Source organism: Cololabis saira, chromosome 8, assembly GCF_033807715.1.
Source record: "Cololabis saira isolate AMF1-May2022 chromosome 8, fColSai1.1, whole genome shotgun sequence".
Taxonomy (NCBI): Eukaryota; Metazoa; Chordata; class Actinopteri; order Beloniformes; family Belonidae; genus Cololabis; species Cololabis saira.
The window spans coordinates 3,925,927-3,936,014 of NC_084594.1; the positions used below are offsets into that span (position 1 = coordinate 3,925,927).

General features: G+C 37.5%; 1 long non-coding RNA gene across 1 annotated transcript; it reads left to right on the forward strand.

The window, feature by feature from the left end:
• Positions 1-1,862: 1,862 nt before the first annotated feature.
• On the forward strand, positions 1,863-2,977 carry LOC133449231 (uncharacterized). Its single transcript, XR_009783013.1, has 3 exons — positions 1,863-1,928; positions 2,050-2,142; positions 2,398-2,977. It is a non-coding gene; the product is annotated as an uncharacterized LOC133449231 (long non-coding RNA).
• Positions 2,978-10,088: the final 7,111 nt, after the last annotated feature.

Genomic DNA, 10,088 nt, shown 5'->3' on the forward strand with positions numbered 1-10,088 from the left:
TCTATCTTCTCCACAGTATGCTAACCCAACTGCCCTTCCTGACACTACCCTCTGCATTTACCCGGGCTTGGGAGCGGTGTTCTGCCAATCCTTGCTACCTGCCGAGAAATGCTACTTTGTGGTTCTGCGCACGTGCACAGTCGATTTTCAAAGTTTGATTGCCACGTCAATCATTTCTTGCACCATGTAAAATGGATAATATGGGATGTTGAGTATTTTATCCTTCAAAATACACTACCCATGACATGAATGCATTACACTTTGTGAACATTATACGATAAAGAAAAAAAAAAAACAATTATATGGCTTTATTTGATATTCATTCAGTCATTGGACTTTATTTAAGCAGGCAGGTCATTAAGAACATTCTTATTTACAATGACGGCCTGGCAAGAGACAAGGACCACTTGGGGGAAAAGGAAGTGGTTTAGGGAGTAAAACACAGTAAAATTGTAGCTTTACAAAGGTAGAAAACCATTAGGTAGCATTTCTTGGCAAAGCAGCAAAAAATGGCAGAACACCGGGTTCCTCCGCCGAGACACAACTTTTGTGGTATGCGTTCATTGTTGTGTCAAAAAATGATGCGCCCACCCAATCAGAAACGGTACAGATATTTTGTAATATTTTTTTATATATATAAAAAAATTAAATTATAAAAAAATAAAGGATCCCCATAACTTTGATTGGGTGGGCAGGATGCACGTTTGGCTGCCCCCCCCTAAAACCAGCCTCGCTCAGTAGCACCTATTGATAAGGCACATTAGAAGAATTTAGAGATGCAGCATTTATCAATTGAGAATAAGTGATATTTTGGATTTTCTGAACATTTTCTGAAGACCCTCAACAACAACTTTAACAGATGAAGCTGGTCAGATGGAAGTGGACAACAGCTTTACTTTGTCAATTATTACTTTCTCAACTCTCTGATATCTCATGGAGGCAGTGCTAAACAACAAACAAAGAGCAGTTGGAGCGTTTCTGACGTGTTTCTGACGCGTTTCTGACGTGTTTCTGACGCGTTTCTGACGAGTTTCTGACGCGTTTCTGACGCGTTTCTGACGCGTTTCTGACGCGTTTCTGACGCGTTTCTGACGCGTTTCTGACGCGTTTCTGACGTGTTTCTGACGTGTTTCTGACGCGTTTCTGACGTGTTTCTGACGCGTTTCTGACGCGTTTCTGACGTGTTTCTGACGCGTTTCTGACGTGTTTCTGACGCGTTTCTGACGCGTTTCTGACGTGTTTCTGACGCGTTTCTGACGCGTTTCTGACGCGTTTCTGACGCGTTTCTGACGTGTTTCTGACGTGTTTCTGACGTGTTTCTGACAGATTTTACTCATAGCAACTCTGGAAGTCAGCGGTAGGTACGATGGGGATGGGTCCTCCCTGCTTTCCAAACTTCCTCTCCAAGCTCTCCTGCACAGACACTGGCAACAAAAAGAGAGGAAAAAGAAAAGGAGGACAAGTTAGGACAATTATAAAAATGATTGGGTATTTAGTAGTGCCATAACAGGAGTTGAGTTTTTTCTCCTCACATAGCCAAAAGAAAGAAAAAGAACAAACAAATACAACAAAACTAATACAGTTCTGTAAAGACAGATTGCTTGTTGAAACCAGCAAATATTAAATACGAAAGTCTTTTTTTCAAACACGATAGAAGTATTCAGTAACAGACACACCTGAACAAGGAATGCAAGAGGAACACTTTTGGTTTTCTTTTTGGATAACAAGCAGGTTTGACTCGTTTGAAAAGAAGTAATAAAAAAACAGACTCATGACAAAAATCTTTACCATTGTGTGATTGGTTACATGTGAACAAAAGAGAGAGTATAAATGGAAATGGACAGACTGTGAGGAGACGCCTCTCCTGTACACAACTTGCAGAGCAACAACAACATCATCATCATCTCTCCCCGAAACCACCGGACTGGGTAAGATCTAACATTTTTGTTGACTGAACTTGGTACAAAAACCAAGATGATCCTCCTGAGCAGATTTCCAAAGTATTACAAGTAAATTCAAAACTGGAAATCTGCATGTGGTCTCCTTCAGGAAACGTTTGTGGTACTGTCAGTGAACACGGCTTCGTGCTGAGATAACAGGACAAGAACATCAGTGATACGCAATACAACTATGGCAGGAAAGGTGAGTACCGTAACGTTGGTGTTATGATGAATGCAGAAACTCCTGATGAACTAAGGAAGCTGCATCTCAAGGAGTCAGCTCCTGGTCTGACAAGTGAAGATGAATTCAGGCAGTTCAGTAAATGAAATGAGGTATATGGATCTTCAGTGCTGGTACTGACCACAGCTACGTCAGGGTTAGAGTTCCTTAAGGGTTGCATCACCTCACTGTAGTTAGTATGTCTGTTCATGATACGTTTGTTTTGTTTCCCTCTAGATGCCTCAAGGATTTAACTGCGGCAATGCTAGAAAAGCTTGTGACAAGAAGACAGTCAAAGAGGAAACACCGCCAAACAACCCACCGCAGACGATCAGTGCAGATGAGTGGTTTATAAGAGCGAGCAAGTTTAAAATAGAGAACATTGAGATTTTAGAAAAACCAAAACCAAAACCAAAGGGGGGCCGCCAGCCAGCGAGTCATTCCTAAATTCTAAATTCTATGGTGTATCCTACCACTGGAATAATTGTTGTACTTGGCTCACGGCTGCAGAGGCAGAGATTTGAAAAGTGGTTCTGAATGTGTAGATCATTAGTGAGGATTTTAAAGAAAAATCTGCAACTAAATAAGAAGAGTAACTCCCAGTCCTCCTAACTAAAGGGGCCACTGTATATATCCTCACCTGCTCTTCTCTCAGTCTTTATCTTGAAAGAGTCAAATGAAATGGAAGTAAATAAATTAATGATAAAACACAAAAACTTGTAATTTTGGTTTGGGAACTCATCTGTCAAATCAGTATCTTAGTATGAATCAATAATCTGCTTCTAATGTTTTTGTTGTGACATTATAATAAACTAATGGTGGAGTTTCTTCAGATTGTGCCTCGTGACTCTTATTCTTGGTAGAAATAGGAAGAACTACAGATAGGTTTGTTCTCACTGAGAAGGTGGTAGTTTGAGTCCCTCTCATGTTTGAAGGTCAGTCTTCCGGAGCTGACGTGGTTGAGATTCTTCAGCCACTCAAAGTAAGACACAGTCACACCACCAGCATTCAGGTCCATGTCCTGCAGGAAACACACGTGGAGAGATGGATGCTGCAGGAAGCAGCCTTCACTCCCACATACAAGGTTTCTGTTTCATTGTGTAATATCACCATGTTTGACTGATAATACTGGAAGCACAAAATAATCACACATCCAGGGGCGTCAATTGGGTATGAAGGTACGGCAGCCGCCACACCTTGGCTTCAGGGGAAAATGTAAATGTTTGTTTTTTAAATACATTTATGGAATTAGTCTGTGTCTATTTGTATTGATTATTCTATTATTTAATACACATAAAATAACTACAAATGCAAATCAGAACAACATGATCGATTTCACAAGTTATTACACTGCAAAAACTCAAAATCTTAACAAGAATATTTGTCTTATTTCTAGTTAAAATGTCTAATTTTTAGTAAAAAAAAATCTCATTACATTTAAGACAAGATTCAAAAACTCAAAAAACAACAATTTTCACCTGTTTCAAGTAGATTTTCACTTAAAATAAGTAGAACATTTTTTTTGCTTGTAATGAGAAGATAAATCTTGTCCCACTGGCAGATTTTTCTACTTATTTCAATTGAAAATTTACTTGAAACAGGTGAAAATGGTCAAATAAGTTATTTTTCTGGTGATGACTCTTGTTTTAAGTGTAATGAGACTAAAAATGACTAAAAATGAGACATTTTAACTTGAAATAAGACAAATATTCCTGGTAAGATTTTGAGTTTTTGCAGTGAGCGAGACTGCATTTGAAAAAGTTCCAATTTTCTTGACCACACAGATCAGCTACATAAATTTCTGTGATGAGTATTTGCTGGACGTGTTGATTGATACTCTAGTTAAGTTCTGTGACTCGTAACCTTGCCGTACCTTAGCTTCCACTGAATTGACGCCACTGCACACATCCCAGGAAAATCTTAGGTTCATGTTCAGGTTTTAACTTCACCCAAAAGCACTCGGCCTCACATTTTATTAAAACAGTTCATTCTGCTTCAGATAAAGAGAGCAGTTTTATTCCAATTCAGTTGAATATCTGAATGATGAGTTAAATATGTTTCCATCCAGATACTGGAAGACTTCAATGACTTCAGCTTTCTCTGTGTGCATGTGTGGACTTACAGGAATGACCATGACGTTGTTCTCCAAGAAGACCTTGTCAGCATCTGGGGTGGTGGGACCATTAGCACCCTCAGCAGTGATCTAACAAGACAGATGAAGAAAAACTCCACATCTCGCTACTGAATTCTTGAATCGGGCTGATTTTAGTTTTTTTAAACTGGTTTATAACATTCTAATCAATATCTGTTTTCAATTGTGGCTGGTTAAGTTAACAGACCTCCACAGCCTTCATTCTAGTGTGTTTATGTAAAATCTTTTAAGGCAGTTTTCATCTCTGAAATGTAGTCGTGACGAGGACCGGGGGTCGATTCAAGTGTCAAGAATCAAGATAAGATAAGGTAAGATATCCTTTATTTTCTCCCTCAGTGGGGAAACTTATTTGTTGTCAGCAGTACACTTAGCACACACATGCAGGGGAGGTTGTAAAAAGACTGAAAAGTCAGAAATAAAATATATATAAAAAATACAAAAAATATATATAAAATATGTATAATCACAGAAATATGAACAGTATATACAGTTGGTTGAGAAAGAAACGGTGCAAAAACAGCAGGTGGAGTGTTGTGAGGTAGACTGGCAGATTGGCAGATATTGCACATCTTATGTTATTGCACATATTATTGACATATTATTGTCCACTGGCTACTGAGAGCAGGCCTGGTTATACAGTCGTTATACAGTCAATTCGACTCCGATTCTTAAGATTCAGAATCGATGATCATGATTCAATTCAATCAGATCCGATTTCATTTGGGTTAATGTTATTTAAAAAAACCTGAATTACATTTAGCTACATTTTAACACTAGAATTAAATTCTATTGTTTGATCGTTTGACACCACGCGCGCGTGTGAATTAAATGACGCAACTACTAACCTCGAATCCCAGTGATCTTTCAGGTCAAACAACCTGAAGATCATTTGGCAGCTTCAGTTTGTCCTTGTGTTTCCATCTTTGTGAAACTGGTTTATGTCACAGAGAGAAACAAGCAGCTTGTTTGTCTGCTTTTTCTGTGATTTAAAAAAACAAAAGTAGACGTTCATCGATGGGGTAAATCTGCTAATGGAGGTCAGAGAAAGCTTGGCTGTCATCACAGCTCATGTGTGTGTGCAGCTGTGTGTTGCTTGATCTCTGGGACATGTAGCTGTTTGTAATAAAGGTTTTAGTCCGACTCTTGTTGTTTTGAAGCTCCAGCCTCAGCTACCTTAGCCAGTCAGACGTCACCTTTAAATGTTGATGTGCCCAACGCCCCCCCCTGATATGTGTTGTATGTGTGCGCGGTAGGGATGGGCGGTATGGACTAAAAAATGTATCACGATAATTTCTGTCATTTATCCCGATAACGATAAAAATGATGATAAAAAAAATACCAATTCAACTCCACCTTTGTAACTATAAATCTATCACCACATTCAGTCTTTGGAGCCAAATCACTGCTCTAAAAGATACTAAATACTAAACTACACCAATTACATTGAATTAATAAAAACCAATTAAATGAGTTCCACCTGTACTGCAAAACTGGAATGACTCAGAACCTCCATGTTTGTTACACAAACACGTATCAACGGAATTTATCCTTCTTTCTTTCTTTCTTTCTTTCTTTCTTTCTTTCTTTCTTTCTTCTAACCCTTTTCTCCACTTTGACTTTCTTGTTTCAATCCAATAAAAAACAGACAACCTGACGGGGTTTTTCTTGTCAAAGACTGACCTCTTGTGGCCAGAAAGTAAACTGCATGTCGTGGGTCCTCAAGGAGAATAAAAGTCTTTTTGATTAGATTAGATCTTTATTTTTTTTATTTTTTAATATCTTTTTATTTCACAATAATTTTCACAATTCACATTTTCACATTCACAATTCTACCCACATTCCTACCCTCTCCATAATTGCCCTAGGAAAATTAAAAAAAAACAAAAAAAAAATCATACATTAAGGGAGAACCAAATTATACACACTATGTTTATTGTTTATATTTGTTGTTATTTAAAGTTCTTCATTGATGTTTTTATGACAGTGTTGTTATGTACAGAAACTGTACTGTGAACATTTAGAATAAAAAACTAAATTTCATAAAGTTTTTGTTGGTGTCAGTTTATTATAACATAACGCTGATGAACGCTGGTTTGAGGGGCCCCCTAGAAATCTTCGCCCTGGGCCCCAACAGACCCTAGAATTGCCTCTGTCTGCATACTTGACAAAGTATTTGTGCTACTTATTTGACCTTTTGGAAACATCAAATGTTTCTGTTATACTACAGTAGAGTTCAGAGTTCAGTTTTACTTTAGAGGATCATACTTAATGAACACATTTTACTGAATGAATAAAGGAATGAATGGTGCAATTGATTATTTTGTTTAATTATTACAGTATGTTATTTATAATTGGTTAATGTCTTGATTATTGTTAAGACTATTTGTTTGGTATTATAACGGTGTTTTCAAGACAATGGAAATGTGATGTATGTCAGCATGAATGTCGTTTTCATTTGTGGAGATGTCATTTGTATTATATATTATATGTTTTTTTTGATAGTTGACATACGTAGAGTGAAATTACACATTGTTTTGAATTGATTGTAGATGTTTTAAATGGTAAGATAGGTAATAGTATATTTGTGTAAGAACTGTTAGGACCATGAAATGATACTTTAACAGCTTTGGGTCAGCAGAATTGTTTGTACATAGGTTAACATTCATTTTGCAAATAGAAACATGTTTTGGTAAAAATGTTTAATTAAAAGATAAGAAATCCTTTAATAGTCCCCCAGAGGGGAAATTTCCAGAGTCTCTGCATTTAACCGATCTCTAGAGACTAGTGGTCTGCCATATGAACAGCGCCCGGGGAGCGGTTGGGGTTGAGGGCCTTGCTCAGGGGCCCAGGGTGGTTAACCTGGGTTGCATTCTGGGGGCTCCTGACTCCAGTCCACTTCTGTAACCACTAGGCTTCCACCCCCCAAGAATACAATAAAAGAATACAAGCAATGACTGACACACACACACACACACACACACACACACACAGTATCTAAACGTAAAACTATTTACAAATGTACTTTATTAGGGCTTTTATCAGGTGCTGTCGTCACTGTCTTCTTCCAGGACTAACTGGAACTTTTCTTCATGTGTTTTTCCTTTACTTGTGCTAGCCGTCTCTTCTTCAAATAGTTGCAGCATCTCTGCATCTTTTATTTCTGCAAAGAAAAGAAAAATGTAATATTCAATATATATATTTAAGTGTATGATTTAAGTCATAATGCAATGCAGATAGTTTGTTACCGTCAGAACATGAGAAGTTAATTTTGTTTTGTCAGTGCCCTTATCCGTTTTGTCATCTTCACTAACAACGATGTAGCGTCTGATCCCACTTTGCAACACTCTTGGTAGTGTTTATACTGTGGAACATCCTTGTTGCAACAAGAATACTGAGATGACACAAACAGATTATTTGTTTCAGTAAAACATTATTGGAGAGTATGTGTAGTATTTAAAATGATGAATTTGGAATGTAAAACTTACTGCCAAGATTTGTAGACCATGTCTAACTTTGCGAACTTCTACGTCATCGATGTCCTCAGATTTGGTAGGGCTTTTATATGCCATGATCTGTGGAAGAAAAGATACAATTATTTGTCATTGGCCATTAATTATGTATTTTTGATACATTTCTCTTTGGTTTACCCTGTACACAGATTATTTTGTTGTCCTCACATTTATTTTGTGTCACTAATGTATAAAATAGCACCAAAAATAATTGCAAGGACCTAAAATAATTTCTGAAAAATGTCTCTTTTAATATGAGAGCAAACATTTTTTTTTATTTGTCTTTTAACAACTTGTCGGTAGTAGTAGTAGTACTACTAGTATGATTAAATGATGAATAATGATATCGTAATACGTTTTTAAGTGTTTTTCCTGCTAAATAATGTAGAAATACATTTTGTGTGGATGTTTAAAAATAGTGCGGCAGTCAACTTAGTTTGATTGTATTTTATTGAAGTTATTTCATTAATCGTTTGTTGTCAGAACTGAGCGTGTCGGGCTTTATCAGAGCCTGTTTGCGCTGAGATCGGGAGAATTAATCAGCTGACACGGGCATGAGGCCTCAGGCCGCTCCTGCTGAGCAACTATGTCTGGTCTTAATAATGGTTTTGGGTTTAATCGACGCAGAGCCTACTGCGTAGTAAATTGCGCGTCTCCGCGTACCCTTCGCTGTAGGTCTGCGTGGTTGTAACGCCGAACCATAAATCAGCCTTTAGATTCATAGAAACGGCGCACTGCTTCTTTGGCAAGTAGCATATTTAAAAAGAGAACAATAACACGTTTATATTCACCTAATGGTCGCCAAAATACGGTAATTGGATTTATATACACTTGGATTACAGTATTCCATTAGGTGTGCTATTATGATTTTTTATTTATTTAACATGCGCAAATATAATTTGTACAACTGCATCTCCTCTAAGTAGAAAAAGTTTTGAGCACCCACAGAGATTTTTTCACAGTTTGTAGATATAAAGAAAATTAGTTTTTCACTTACCACAATTTTCGAAACGTCTGCTTGTTTTCGTCAAAGTGAACAAACGGGGACGGTTGACTTATTATGTAACCGAAGGAGGCATGTCCTTCAGCTTACGTGTCTTTCTATTGGTTCGTTTAAAGATTTAATCTTCTGCAGGAAAAAAAGCAGACTGAAAAAACCTTTATAAAAAATAAATTGGTGAGCAAATAGTATGTCTTTTTGACATGTAGTAAAATGCTATGAATGCTGTTGTAATGTAGGTTTTGCTTTACCTTCCATGGTCCACCAAAAGCAAAAGGCACTGGTAATGGTACTCCTGGTTTATACTGGGATGGGGTTCGATTCCCTGTGGTGCCCTGCTATTTGGTTTGGTATATACATGAAAGGCTATTGTGGCAGGGTGGAGGAGCTGCAGCCACTCAGGCTGACGGGCCACACCTGTGTCCCATCAGCCTCTCCAACATTCCCCAGCTGCAGCGTCTCTCCCTTATCAAGGCTGGCAGGGTGGAGAGGCTGACGGGACACACCTGTATTCCTGCAGATACAATAGGGCCTTCGCACTGTAAGTGCTCGGGCCCTAATAATTTCTGGTGTAAAACTAAGTTAAGAATTAAAGTGAGTTAACAAGGGGCAAGTTAACCTGCATGGGGAACTTTCTCCAGCAGAGAGCAGCATAATCGTACAAACATTGCTTTGGTTGCATCAGTACTGGAGTTGTAAAAAGAAATCAGGGGGGGTGGTGGATTTTATCATATTGGGACAGATAATTTGTGCTGATTACAAATAATATAATATATTACAAATAATAGCAGTGACCAAAACACCTGCAGAAATACTGCAGGAATGACATAGCAGCAGTTAAATGCAGCCTTCTGTAAGCTTTAAATATCCACTGGGCTTACATCAAATACATCAAAACACAACAATAAAAAACACTTTTCTGAACTTATCAATATGACTCTGTCCTTCACAGGATAAGTAACATGGATCACTGCAAAAACTCACAATCTTAACAAGAATATTTGTCTTATTTCTAGTTAAAATGTCTCATTTTAGTAAAAAAATCTCATTACACTTAAAACAAGACTCATCACTGGGAAAAACAACAATTTTCACCTGTTTCAAGTAGATTTTCACTTGAAATAAGTAGAAAAATCTGCCATTTTTTGGCTCGTAATGAGAAGATAAATCTTGTCCCACTGATTTTTCTACTTATTTCAAGTGAAAATTTACTTGAAACAGGTGAAAATTGTCAAATAAGTTATTTTTCTGGTGATGACTCTAAATG